Here is a 15,092-nt window from a genome sequence, read left to right as displayed (position 1 = left end):
AGGAGCAGAGATGAATCTGTAATGGGAGAAAAAGAGAAATGAGGTGAAAGAGGTTTAGAGTGGAGATGAGGGACACACAAGCATGACGGAAAGGTGGAGTTTGATGAGGGAAGGTGAGGAAGAAGCCAAAGGGACTTTTTTTTTCTTTTTAGGGGAAGAAGTAGTAAACATTTGAACAGACTGCTGAGGGTGGAAGAAGGCTAGAGGAATAACCTGGAGCTATTATTCTGGAGGCTAGGAAGGAAAATTAGAGGATTCTCAGCTAAGAGAAAGTTCCTCCTCATCAAAAGACATTTCAACCAAATACAAGTGATGTATGTTGACTTTCTGTCACACTGTGCTGCCTAGAGTAATTGTTAAGACTGGATTTATAATCTGCTTCTTTCCAAAACTTGTGATTTGTCTCATCAAGGTGGAACTGCTGAATGAAATATTTGAAAGAAGTTCCACCGTGTAGAATAAGGAAACAAAAGACCGCATGGCCAGACAGAGGTTATCTTACTTGGAGTCACCAGGTGTTGTATGAAGGAAGAGTGACTTCCCTTTCTCTGAAGACTGGATGGAAGGTTGAAGGTTGGGTGGGTGGGGAGGTAGATGAGAGAGTAGAATATTGGAGAACTAAACCCATCATAGGCAGTGGATGAAAGATGGAGGGGCCATCATCTGATCTCTCTCTCTCTCTCTTGCTCTCTCTGGGGAAGAAACTTGTGTGGTTGCTAGGAGCCTTAGCTCTGCCTGGATTGTACACTGGCTCCACCACATACCATACAGGTGGCTGTGGGGAAATTCCTTAATTTCTCAGTGCCTCAGGCTGCCTCACTTATATAATTGGAATAATAATACTACTAGTGCCAAACTTGGGGGCTTATTGTGAGGGTTCTAGCACTTAAAATAGAGCTTGGCACATAGTACAGGCTCAGTAAATGTCAGCTTTTGTTAACCTTAGTCAGTGGAGTAGGATGCGGTAAAATGGAGGATGGATGGAAAAGGGAATAGATATATCAAGCATCTTCAAGAGTTCCTGGTAGCTGACAATTTACTGGTTGAGATCTGTCTTCATCATTTAGGCAAGGCTTTTTAAAAATATTTTCTATGATTGCATATAACACATAAATCATAGAGTGGTCTATGTAATACTTATTCCATGAGAGCCTCCACTAAAAAAAAGACTCTACGGTCAAATGTATTTAGGAAATGATCAAAACATCCCACTCCTCTTTGACATAGCATGTCAAAATCTCTAAGAAGTACTGTGGAATATATAACCATTAAATATCACCTATCTTAGCGTTTCCTAAGGTTAATCTGAGCACAGAGCCCCTATCCATGTACTGTTTATTAATATCCCAGGATCAGCTATTGAACACACATTCTTAAAGCATTGTTAGAGACCAAAAATGTGCTTAGATCCATTATCCTGAAAGAATAATGCTACAATTCATTAACAGCATCAACACAATCAAACAGAGGAATTTGCTTAGGTCCCCTCACTTCTGGTGTCTCTGTAAGTTGCTAGAGACTGGAGTCCCACTTTTGGAAATGTCTGTTGTTTTGGAGTTTGCATGTGTGCTTGTGTGTGTGCATATGAGGTGCTCACAGACTCTTTGGCCCCTGTAGATTGTTAATTTACCAGTGCCACCTAAAGTGTCTACCTACTAGCACTCATTGAGTACTGTATTAGTCCGTTCTCATGCTGCTAATAAAGACATACCCGAGAATGGGTAATTTATAAAGGAACGAGGTTTAATTGACTCACAGTTAAGCACGGCTGGGTAGGCCTCAGGAAATTTACAATCATGGCAGAAGGGGAAGCAAACATGTCCTTCTTCACATGGCTGCAGCAAGGAGAAGTGCCTAACAAAAGGGGGAAAAGCCCTTTATAAAATCCTCAGATCTCGTGAGAACTCACTCACTATCACAAGAACAGCATGAGAGTAAACTCCCCCATGATTAATTTGCCTCCCACTGGGTCTTTCCTCTGACATGTGGAGATTATGGGAACTACAATTCAAGATGAGATTTGGGTGGGGACACAGCCAAACCATATCAAGTACCTACTCTGAATAAGATGCCGTACTAAGTATTCTTGGGGCCAAACCAGAATACTTGATGGATCCTAACTTTCCTCTTCCAGTGGCTTTGCTTAGGCTCTTCTTTGCGCCTGGAGAGCAACACTCTGCCTCCTCTTTCTTCCTTCTGCCATCATCAGCATCCATCTCAGATGCTACTTTCTCCAAGAAATCTTCCTTGTCCTTTGAACCAGATCTAATTTTATAGCTTTTCCAAACCTCAAGGCCTTTCTTTTGGCATTCATTTTTTTCTTCCCTGAATTGTAGATATTTGTAAACTTCTCATCCCTCAAAAAAAGATCAGGAGTTCTTGGAGCAGGAACTATGTCTTATTAATCTCTATATTTCCTTTAGCATCTACAAGAGGGCTTTCCCATGGTCTGTGCTCAACACACAGTTGCTGAATTAGAACTAGTAAAAGGAACATAAGATCCAGTCCCTGCAACTTATGTATTACATTGTAGTTGTAGAGGTATACCTATGCATGAGGATATGATGACAGTGAAAGTCAGAGTTCACTGATAACTGCCTAGTAAATGGAATGGACTGAGGATGACAGTACATTTCTTTCATAATATCAACTCCAATTAATTGGTAGTGGCTGTGGACTTTCTGTGTTGAATGAGACCTTGACATTATTTCCTGGCTCGGCAGGGAGTGCTATGATCAGTTATTGATGTCTGCATTGTGCTGTAAGCTGGCTCATGCAGGCCTGCCCTTAGATCATTCAGTGACTCTGGTATGGTCCATAGCATATGGGGCTCAGAGAAAGCCTGTGGGCTGACTGGGTTGGTCAGTGAAGGTTTGTGTCACGGATAAAGAGATTTTGACTGGGCCATGGAGGGTGAGTTAATTTAAAAGCCAAAGCAAATGTGAGAGGTAATGTAGGCAAAAAGGTGTGAAGGTGGAAGAGACCAAGATATTTTTGTTAATTATTTGATCAATTTGCTGTTTCTATTAGACTGTAAACTCCATGAAAGCACGGCTCACTTTTGCTCTATTCATGACTGTATGCTGACACTGGGCATAATGAAAACACTCAGCAAATATGCACCAAGTGGGCAGGGAGTATGACCAGGAGAGTTAAGATGACAACTAGGTTCAAACAAGAACGGAGGAGCGGCGACAGATGAATGAAAAGGTGACTTAGGAAAGGGTCCTTGAGGCTGAAGTTCTCTTGTAGGCATTTTGAAGAGTTAAAATTATTTAGGAGAAAACTTGAGTTCCATTGAGATGTAAGTAGTATTTGAGAAATTTATCTCATAGCTGAATTAATCTAGTTCATTTAGAATCATTTTCTGTGGTTGGTCTCATCACTGAATCACATACCTGTGCCCACCCCAGTAGGAAATGCAAATCACGGCAAATCATGGACATCCAGACAAATTGCTGGAGCTGCTCGGCTGAGGCTGAGCATTCTGGGTGCCTCAGGGGATCCATGTTACAGACAAGCAGGCCTTTTGCCAGTGGGCTGCAGGCCCAAGACACATAGGCATGAGCAGAGAAACCCAGAGCAAACGGTCTTCCTTATCCTTAATGACACCACCAGGGCAGCTTATACTTTGGGAAGAAGGTTCGTTTTGTACCTCAGGGCACCTTTAAGAAAGAGCTGTACTGTCAGGCCTTGAAACATGTCCACATTAAATGGGTAGAGAGGGAAACATGGTTGTTTATAAATCCACACCATTAACTTTAACCTGGGCTGAATAAATACAGGCCCTAGTGTATGTTTTTTATTACAAACAGAATAGGCAAACTGGTTATTAGTGTAGTGTAATGATTGTTTTCACCATTTTTGTAATTATTTTTCTCCCTCGACTGGAATTCCCTAACTTATTCATTCACTACATCATTCAGATGTTGTGGCATGTTTGTAAGAAGTTGTCTTGGGTCTTGAGGAATGAGAATTATTTGAATATTTCAGTTGACAACAGCAGAGGAATCTAATGATTAGATGGGCTACACCTCATTGAGATCAACAATCCTTTGATATGTGTCAAAGGAACTGTGCTCTGTGTGCTTGAATTAGAACTTATATTTACATAATTGAATGTGAATATACTAAAAAGTTTACATTCCATCTATTAGATTTGTAACATTTAGTAAAAAAGACATTGGAGAGGAACATTAAATTCACAAGTGAGTTGCTTACGGCAGTTGAGATTTTGTTTCTTGATCTGGGTGCTGCTTATATAGGCCTGTTCAGTTCATGAAAATTCATCTATTTGTTAACTTATGATATGTGTACTTTTTTGATTTATATGTTATATGTCAATAAAAAAGTTGAAAGGAATTCATTGCTTAGTTTCCTCTCTTAATCATGATGGATCATGTTTAAGACTGGAATTCATTAAGAACACAGGAGAGTTAAATTTGACAAAATTGAGAGAGCCAAATTTTAAAGGTGGAAGATTTAGGGTGGCTAGAAATGGAGGAAGATGGCCAATTTCTAGTCACATTCATTTTGAAAAATTAATTTTGTGGAGTTTATGTAATATTAATCATGATCACCTGTGTGATTCCAAGAATAAAAAGCATTATAGGTAGAGATGAAAGATTAAGTGCTTGGAAGTTTTTTTCCTTCTAATCAATGAAGTGTTTTTCCATCTATCTTGTCAAATGCTAAGAAGCAATGTCAACAAGGATAGAAACGTTGCATGAAAATGAAAAGATCCCGGTACACTCTGCTGGCACATTATTTTGATGCCCTGAAACAACATCAAATGCTCCTGTTTACAAATGTCCTTTTAAAAACATTTTTACTTGCATTAATTCACTAAAACTTCATAGCCAAAGGCAGGCGGGATGAGGTAGGAAGAAGGGCGGGAATGGTTGCAAAGTTTATAGACCACAGAGCCATGGTAAAAACTCAGCCAGAGTTCTTTCTTTTGTGTGTTTCAAATGTTCTGTACTGAGTTTTCTAATTTTTATAATTAGAAAAGATGTAAACAAAACACACCCACAAACACTTATTGAGTGTCCATTCTATGTAAAACAGATCCCTGGCTGCATCAAACAGTGGAGACAATCGATAAACCTTTTCTAATTGATTTGTGATCTCTTCCTCCAGTCAAATTCTTAGCTTTCTCTGAAATTCGATGGGGTAGGTTTTCCTAACCACAGGCAAAACTACAGTGACTTTTGCACTGTGTTTTCTCTCAAGACACCAGTAAACATTCTGTGTTTAAAGCTCTGATGACCTGAATATAGTCACAGAAGTCAAAATGTCATGATGAGGAGACAAATCACCCTTGGTTAGCACAGCCAAATCCAGAGCCCATGAAGAGACTGGGGGTTATCCACAAGGATAAGTTTGAGGTGAATGATTTCTAACTCCAGCTCCTATCAAATAAATGTGATTCAGTGTTTTATGTGCAAATGTAGTGTTGCCCTTATCCTCTTGTTGAAGAAGGATGCATGAGTGATGTCCAGGCTTGGACTCTGTGCCCTGCTACCATTGCCGGACAGCCTTCACAGCAGACTCTGACTAAAGACACTTCGTAACAGTGTCTTGCAGGAGGAACCACAGAGATTCTGTATAAATTTTCTGCAAATAACTTAAAGTTGTAAAGACAGCTGCAGATTAAGAAAAGAAAGGCTTCTTTCTCCTTGGTGACGGCTTTGGATTGGTATACAACAGCAAGCCTGAAATATGGAATCAGTTTCGCCCCCATCGGCCATGATTACGTCATGATGCATTTGTTTTTTAAGCATCATGTTAGGTTTGTGCTGAGCTCCTGCCTGGGGTTGAGATGGTTGGCTGTAGGATACTTATTCTTGCTTCCAATAGAAACCATAGTGATGACTTTAGTGATGGATGCCTCAGCTCCATCCTGTTGTTCCTCAGCTTCTGGAACTCAGGAGAAGAGACTAGGGAGGATACACCTGCTTGTCTTTCTGAGTAATTGGTATGATTCTTGGAGCAGCATTGTCTTTTGTACAGCACCATCTCTGTATATTCAGAACTTAGGAAAAGGATAGGCACATCATAGGAATTAGTAACAGTTTTCCCAGTGTGTTTTAGAGAGGTGGATTATGCTGTCAATTGCTCTGAGAACCACCTTTCCTTGTTCCTTTCATTCTCTCTGGCACTGATATGCTTAGAGAGTCCTGGGGTCGCAACTGGGTTCATAAGTACCTGTGTATCTTGGGAAGATTTCTAAAATATAAAAGAAGATATAGAAGAAAGGAAACTGTAAAAACAGAGTCTTTTGACATTGAGATGGGCATTAGACTTTTCTTGATTATACACTTTTCTTGATTATATTTTGTGGGTACAGCTTTTGAGCAAAGACACAATTTAAAAAGGCGTAGCTATCCACTGATTACACAAATAAATCACACAGATTGCTATGAAGAGGTGTAACAGATTATGCTCTGGAGGAAGAAAGAGATTGTGATGAATTGGTATCATCCATCTTAAATATTCCTACACTTCTAATCTTAATGTTAAATTGGATTTATGTAAGTGCTTGGAATTTTTCATTTTTCTGAAATGTGTTTATTTCAGGTTATAGGAAATGTATTTCAGGTTATAGATTTATTTCGGGGTTGGCTTCTCTACAGGATGGAACAAGTGTGGGGAAGACAGCATTGCAACTGCACTTCCTATTTTAGTACTACACAGATCTTGCTGATGTAAAAAAAATCAAGGGATTCAAAATCATTAAGACCATTTTCTAGGATTTCGGAGGAAGAGAATAAACAAAACTTTGTTCAATGGGATTTGGTTTAACTGCTTTTCTTGGCATGCTCTCTTGGTGTAGTCAGTGTAGGACTTGGTGTAGTGAGTGTGGCTCCATGGCATTGGTGTCAGACATCATAGTCTTAAATTCCAGCTTGGATAATCATTGGCAGAGTGACCTTTAATAAACTGCTAACTCTCCCTGAGCATCATTGTCTTTCTCTGTAAATAAGATGGCCTAACTTACATGGTGCTTGTAGGAATCAAATGAGATATAGCGATGAGCAAATAGACAAGAGGTAAGACCCTGTCTTCATGGAACTTCTTTGTAGATGGGGTGGTCATGGGGAACTACACACAAGTGCACAACACACACATAACACACACACACACACACACATCAATCAAAGTGTACCAGGAGGTGATGAATACTACAAAGAAAAACAAAGCAAGGTAATAGGATAGGGATGATGTGGGGGTAAAGGGAGGAAGGAGCAGTGCTCTACTTTAAATAGAATGTGGTCAGGGATGTCTTCTCTGATAATACGCAGGAAACATGAATGAAGTGAGAGAGTGGCCATGAAGATATCTCAGGGAAGAATATTGGTTGTAGAGGGGAGGAGTATGCAAAGGTCCTGAGGCAGGAATATGATTGATGTGCTGAAGAGCAGCAAGAAGACCCGTGTGACTAGGACTGGTGACAGAGAGGAGAGTCATATAAGGGGACTCAGTGAGCTCGTGGAGCATTGCAGGGCTTTGTTGGCCATGGAAGGACTCTGAGTTTATCTGGGGGAACCACTGGATCTGTTTGAGCAAAGACATGATGCAATTTGTTTTTCTGCTAGCCGTATAAAGAGTAAATTCTAAGGAGTCAAGGCTAGAAACAGAGATTCCAGTTAGACTATTAAAATAATCCAGGCAAGAGACGATAGTGGCTGGGATGTTTAGCAGAAGAGATGGTGTAAAAATGATCTTATTTGGGACTTTTTCGGTCTGTATTTTCAACAACATTGTTGTGCTATAATTTATATACCATAAAATTGATCCACATTAAATGTACAACTAATGTTTTCAGCACAGTTACAGAGCTGTGTGATTGTCACCACAAGCCAGTTTCAGAACATTTCCATCACTCCAAAAAAGGTCCCTCATTCCCATTTGCATTTAATTCTTTCTCCCACTCCCAGGCAGCTACTAATCTCCTTTCTGTCCCTATAGATTTGCTTTTCTTTGACATTTCTTATAAATGGAATTGATATATGTAGTCTTTTGAGTCTTGCCTATTTTCACTTAGCATTCTATTTTTGAGACCCATCTATGTTGTACCATGTAGCCGTAGTCTATTTCTTTGTTCCTGAATAGTATTCCATTACATGAATATACCACATTTTGTTCATCTATTTACCAGTAAATGGGCATTTGGAAAGTCCTACTTTATGGCTAATATGAATAATGCTGCTGTGAATATTCATGTACAAGTATTTGTGAGGACATATGTTTTCATTCTTCTTGGGTAGATACCTAGCAGTGGAATTGCTGGGTCTTACAATTGCTGGGTCTTACTGTAAGTCTGTGTTCAACTTGTTAAGAAAGTGAAAAACTGTTTTCCAAAGTGAACGTATCATTTTACTTGACTTTTAAACAACGTGTAAAGTTTTAGGTTTCTCTACATCCTTACCAAAACCGGTGAAAAAGAACCTGTAGAAAGGATAGTGGATGGCTGATCCATTGCAAATGTAGAAAAAGTAGAGGAATTTATCAGGAGAGCTTCATGTGGGTTGGAAGGTTTGGTGGTTGGAGCATGATGGGGCTTGCTTTTGATGGATCTTACTGTTTCCAGGGTCATCAGTTGAGAGTGGAAAGAAGGAAAGAAATGCATTGTTAGCTTGGAAAGAAAGAAGAAAGCAAGAAATTGACATCTAGAAGAGTGGCAGAGCTACAGAACTAGGGAAATGTGGTTAGACTGAAGGAGGGAGAGGAGCAAGGGCATTTTTGGTGTATGCAAGGGAGTTAGTAATGCTAAGCTGGGAAAGGAGGTGAGTGAGGATGTTAGGGAGTGACAGTCAGTGCAAAGGTGGTAAAGTCAAAATATTTGGAGACTTAGTGGGGCTGAAGAATTGTTGGGATTAAGATACAAGAAGGAAGGAGATACAAAGATAGGGTGTGCTGGCCAGGAACCAAGGTAATGCATGAAATGCCATGCATTGGTGATGACAATGTATGGTCATGAAAGATTCCAGTTAGACTATTAAAATAATCCATGCAAGAGACAATAGTGGCTGGGATGGTTAGCAGAAGAGATGGTGTAAACATGATCATATTTGGGACTGAAATAGGGTCTGAAATAGGGTGGAAAGAAGAGATCAGACCAATATTTAAAAACAAATAGTCTGCATGGATAGTGAAATCAGCAAGAATTATAGTAGAAGTAACGATGGAGAGACGAGAACCACATGCTAAAATATTCAAATAATGAAGGCCAGGATGTTTGGATTTTGGAGAGGGCTGCAACAGGAGAGGAATCTGGTTTCTGGTAGTGTTACCTCAAGATCTTATCTTCAAAGTCTCTGTGTAGGGAAGGTCAGGGCAAAGGAGAAATAGCGGTTTGGAAACAGCAATAAAATGCAAGGAGGATGCTTAATCTGTTTTCAGACTCGCTGTATATGAAGTATGGGAAGCAAAAACTCTGCCAGGTGCCTGGTACAAAGCAGCTCCCTTTCATAGTCAGCAGCAGAGGTTCTCGAGGTCTGGATCTCTTACTTTTTAAATTAATTCTTTAGTTTAACTAAAATCTGTTGTGGCTTGGCATTTGCATTACTTTAAATCTACTTTTAAGCATATTAATATTTTGGTTTGTTTTAAATGGCACTAAATATGTCCTGGGACACGAAACATTCTTACACATATACACACACCCACGCACTCACATGCACAGATCTTCAAGAATATTCACCAAGTAATTTAAAAAAAATGTCATTTTTCCTCAGAGTTACACATTTTGGGGGTGAGATGGCTGGTTCAAGTTCTCTTTCTGTGGCTGTGAACTTATATTTTCTCTATGTAAAGCTATTAGCTATAAAGTTACAACTATCAGAGGAATAAAAACTAGTACATGAATTCTCCATTTCCTTTTTTTAATATTATTATACTTTAAGGTATGGGATACATGTGCAGAACGTGCAGGTTTGTTACATGGGTATACATGTGCCATGGTGGTTTGCTGAACCCATCCACCTGTCATCTACATTAGGTATTTCTCCTAATGCTATCCCTACCCTAGGTCCCTACTCCCCAACAGGCTCCTGTGTGTGATGTTCCCCTCCCTGTGTCCATGTGGTCTCATTGTTCAACTCCCAGTTATGAGTGACCACATGCAGTGTTTGGTTTTCTATTCCTATGTTAGTTTGCTGAGAATGATGGTTTCCAGCTTCATCCATGTCCCTGCAAAGGACGTGAACTCATCCTTTTTTTGTGGCTGCATAGTATTCCATGGTGTATATGCGCCACATTTGCTTTATCCAGTCTATAATTGATGGACATTTGGGTTGGTTCCAGGTCTTTGCTATTGTGAATAGTGCTGCAATAAACATACATGTGCATGTATCTTTATAGTAGAATGATTTGTAATCCTTTGGATATATATCCAGTAATGGGATTGCTGGGTCAAATAGTATTTTTAGTTCTAGATACTTGAGGAATTGCCACACTGTCTTCCACAATGGTTGAACTAATTTACACTCCCAACAGTGTAAAAGTGTTCCTATTTCTCCCCATCCTCTCCAGCATCTGTTGTTTCCTGATTTTATTGTTGTTGTTTGAGATGGAGTCTTGCTGTGTCACCCAGGATGCAGTGCAGTGGTGCGATCTTGGCTCACTGCAACCTCCACCTCCCGGGTTTAAGCCATTCTTCTGCCTCAGCCTGCCAAGTAGCTGGGATTACTGGCGCCTACCACCACACCCGGCTAATTTTTTGTATTTTCAGTAGAGACAGGGTTTTGCCATGCTGGGCAGGCTGGTCTTGAACTCCTGACCTTGTGATCTGCCTGCCTTGGCCTCCCAAAGTGCTGGGATTACAGGTGTAAGCCACCGCGACCGGCCTCTTACCTAACTTTTTAATGATTGCCATTCTAACTGGCATGAGATGGTATTTCATTGTGGTTTTGATTTGCATTTCTCTAATGACCAGTGATGATGAGCTTTTTTTCATGTTTGTTGGCTGCATAAATGTTTTCTTTTGAGAAGTGTCTGTTCATATCCTTTGCCCACTTTTTGATGGAGTTGTTTTTTTCTTGTAAATTTGTTTAAGTTCCTTGTAGATTCTAAATATTAGACCTTTGTCAGATGGATAGATTGCAAAAATTTTCTCCCATTCTGTAGGTTGCCTGTTCACTCTGATGAGTTTTCCCAACACCGTTATTAAATAGGGAATCCTTTCCCCATTGCTTGTCTTTGTCAGGATTCTTAAAGATCAGGTGGTTGTAGATGTGTGGCATTATTTCTGAGGCCTCTGTTCTGTTCCACTGGTCTATATATCTGTTTTGGTACCAGTACCATGCTGTTTTGGTTACTGTAACCTTGTGGTATAGTTTGAAGTCAGTTAGCATGATGCCTCCAGCTTTGTTCTTTTTGCTTAGGATTGGTTCCATATGAAATTTAAAGTAGTTTTTTTCTAATTCTGTGAAGAAAGTCAATGCTAGCTTGATAGGGATAGCACTGAATCTATAAATTACCTCGGGCAGTATGGCCATTTTCATGATATTGATTCTTCCTATCCATGAGCATGGAATGTTTTTTCATTTGTTTATGTCCTCTCTCATTTCCTTGAGCAGTGGTTTGTAGTTCTTCTTGAAGAGGTCCTTCACATCCCTTGTAAGTTGTATTCCTGGGTATTTTATTCACTTTGCAGTAATTGTGAATGGGAGTTCACTCATGATTTGGCCATCTGTTTGTTTATTATTGGTGTATAGGAATGCTTGTGATTTTTGCACATTGATTTTGTATCCTGAGACTGCTGAAATTGCTTATCAGCTTAAGGAGATTTTGGGCTGAGATGATGGGGTTTTCTAAATATACAATCATGTCATCTGCAAACAGAGACAATTTGAATTCTCCATTTTCTGATGTTATATTCCCTAGTGTCCCAGATATCATCAGCTTTTAGTTATAATATTGTCCTAGCAGTGTTAATGCTGGGACTGCCAGGCATTAATGCCACACCTGAACCTCTTGCTAAGCCCCTTTCCCCAGGTATTTCTGTAACTTCTCCAGTGACCTTTTACACCTACCCTTGAAAGTCCTGTTTGCATCTCTCTGTGGCTTCTGTTGCTGTGGGAGCCAGCTGGCCTCATTGCTAGTGGAATCTCTATTCCTCCATATTCTGCGAGGTATGTGTCAAACTGAGTGCTGGTTTTCTGCTTGAATCTATCACATGGTGTAGACCCTTGACAATTGAGGTGGACTCCTGATGCTCTTTGGATATAAGAAAGAGAATGTGCACACCTTCTAGTTGTTAGGAATTGGGAGGGTCCCACAAGAGAATTGCTTGGGTCCTGACATGTTAAAGAGAGGATCATTTTTCAGTAAATTCCATAGTCCCTTTTCTCCTAGCCTCATGCGTCTATATCAGGGCAGCTGAGTTAAGGCAATTTCCAAACAGCTTTGTCATAAAGAATGTAGAAACTGTGACTCCCCTACCACTTTGAGACCCTGTTGCTGAGTCTATTCATCATAATGGAGTTCTTTTTAAAAATGTCAGATTCTGTCCCACGGCCCTACAATGTCTCACTCCAACCTGACTTCAGTGACAGCCTCTTCCACCAAGTCCCTAAAGCAAAGGGAATCCTTTAGCAATTTCTGCATATATCTCGGTGCCAATTGTGGATCCTGTGTAAGTTTTTTCTTCTTTCTCTCAATTTTTCTGACTCCACCCCACCCTCAGCCTCACTGGCACTGTTGCGGATCAGGGGATGGAAGTAGATGCTTAGTGGGAGGGGTGTTGCCACCTCCACCATAAAGGAACACCTGCCAACATCTCATTATGATTCTGTTCCATCAGCTCAGACAATAGAATCTCATCTAGGCACAAGCTGAGGCAAAAATTCATATTATGAGCATAGGGACCTTCACAAGGAATGGGTAGAACCTAGACCTAGGCACATTCCATTTCCTATCACTTTTGACTCAACTGGGTTAGACCCAAGTTACTCAGTCTGATGTAAACCACAGATTCCTTTCAGTCTTAGTTCTCATTGATCATACTTCCAGTCGGTCCCGGGTATCCCAGTAGGCCATATTTATTAAAGAGCATATGGTTTTCAAGCATTTTTTTCTCACCAATACTTACAAATTTATCCCCCTCAAAACGTAAAAGGTAAAATTATGATAATAGTAAACCTAGAGAATGCACAATAGTAAAAAAAAAAAAAAATCAATGATCTTATAATCCACAGATTTCATGGAGTTGTTACTATTTCTATTTTGCTTTCCCCTCATGCCTCTGTGATTTCTTAAAAATTGAATTGGGATCATATGTAATTTCATACTTTCCTCTAAAAATATTAAGTGTTATAAAACCAGAGATTTAAGATTCTATTATTGATTAATTTGATTGAAGAAGTGAAAAGACAAAATAAAATTGTACTACAGCTAATATAAAACGTCTCCATTACTGATTTTTCTTTGAAGCAATCCTAGAAGCTTCTTTCAGAGGCTGACCCTTTCCTTATCTACAACTTCATCTACCACTACAAGGAAAAGAAAAAACAATGAAATAAAAAAATGTGAGGTGACATTTTCAATTTCTGTCCTGCCTCAATGTAACGGAAACCCTTTGCCTTCACTTCCCTTGAGTAAGTGGCCAGTTGCTATGATTGGTAGGTTCCATTGCGACCCTGAGATGCTGGGAAAGGGACAAATCATAAATGCTACTCAATAATTCTGATTTTAGAGAGATTTTTATCTCCACCCAGGAGATGCCTGCAAAATGATTCATTGGTGCTTTGAACAGGGTTGGCCAACTTTTATTTCAAGAGAATTGAGAAAAGGGGATTTATGATGACACAGTCTGCCTGTTTTCCAGGCTGATGTTTGCAATTTGTTTTTGAGAGCAGGTCAGTTCTGCTGCTATTTCATTCTCCTGGCAGGCCTTTGCCTTCCACATGGCAGGGTCCCTTCATGTAGGAAATTAGCTAACAAACTTGAGATTTACAAGAAAGACAGGCACATAAATTTGTTGTAATAAAGAATGCATTAAGGCAAACTTTCTTCAAAAACAAAAAATACGCACTTATTTTTGACTATGTATGATTATATACCCAATGACAATGGGTTATATGAATAAAGGGCTCATACGTGCTGATTTCTAGAATGCCTTCTGTGCCACTATCCTTTTTCATTTTACCCGCTCTAACACCTCCTCTTTCATGCTTAGATTGGGAACAGAAATGTAAAAAGCATGACAGGAGAAATTGTTCATCTGGTTCAGGAGGAGCTGAGGCAAATGGTAAGTTAACAATCTGACAGGTAAAGCTGCTGCTCTTCTGAAATTTACTGTCCAATTTTGCAGCTCAAATTGGATTGGGTAAAGTTGTATCCAGTGCACGTTTACAAAAGGAAAGTATTCAGGCTGATCTTGCTCTGTGACTTGAAGCCTACTGCCCTGCCCTGTCTTGCAAGTTAAACTATGCAGCTAAGTCACATGCATAGCAGTACTGATAATGGACCATGGAGCTAAGGGCCTCTCTTATTCCTTTCACAAGTCAGCACACACAGCTGGTGAATTCGCCAATTTTTGAGATCGTCAGAGAGTCATATATAGCAAATATATATTTCGGTCAACAAGCAAAAGTGTGCAAAAAATAAATAAATAAATAAACATAAAAAAAGAAACAAGTTTCTTTGTTTTCCAAATCTCTACTTAATGTTATTTTCAAGCCCATTTCGCTAAGATTGAACAATGTAGTCTCACTCAATTTGGAGTCTCCTCTTCCTCCTGCCGTTCTAGCCCTAGACTTGAGTCTAAGTCTCAGGAGATGTGAGTAAAGCTGACACTTCCTGACAAGAGCTCATCCCGACCTTGGTGCACACAGGTATCCACTGTTCCACACGGGTCATCACTGGGACATCCCTAAGTCATGTCCACATGACTCTTTCCTCTATTTCCAAGCTATGGAGTTATCCTGCTGCTTTTGTGCCCCATTAGGAGTTCCAGAATTTCTGGTAGGGGCTTAAAGCTCTAGCAGAAATTGCTATCCATCTGCATAGTATGTGGTCCTGGCCAGAAGAGCAATCCTCTTGCTCATCTCATTATCCAAGACCTAGTTCATGCCTCACATACTCCA

Source organism: Pan troglodytes, chromosome 1 (assembly GCF_028858775.2).
Source record: "Pan troglodytes isolate AG18354 chromosome 1, NHGRI_mPanTro3-v2.0_pri, whole genome shotgun sequence".
Lineage (NCBI taxonomy): Eukaryota > Metazoa > Chordata > Mammalia > Primates > Hominidae > Pan > Pan troglodytes.
The sequence above is the reverse complement of the archived record's forward strand: the minus strand, read 5'-3'. Positions refer to the sequence as shown.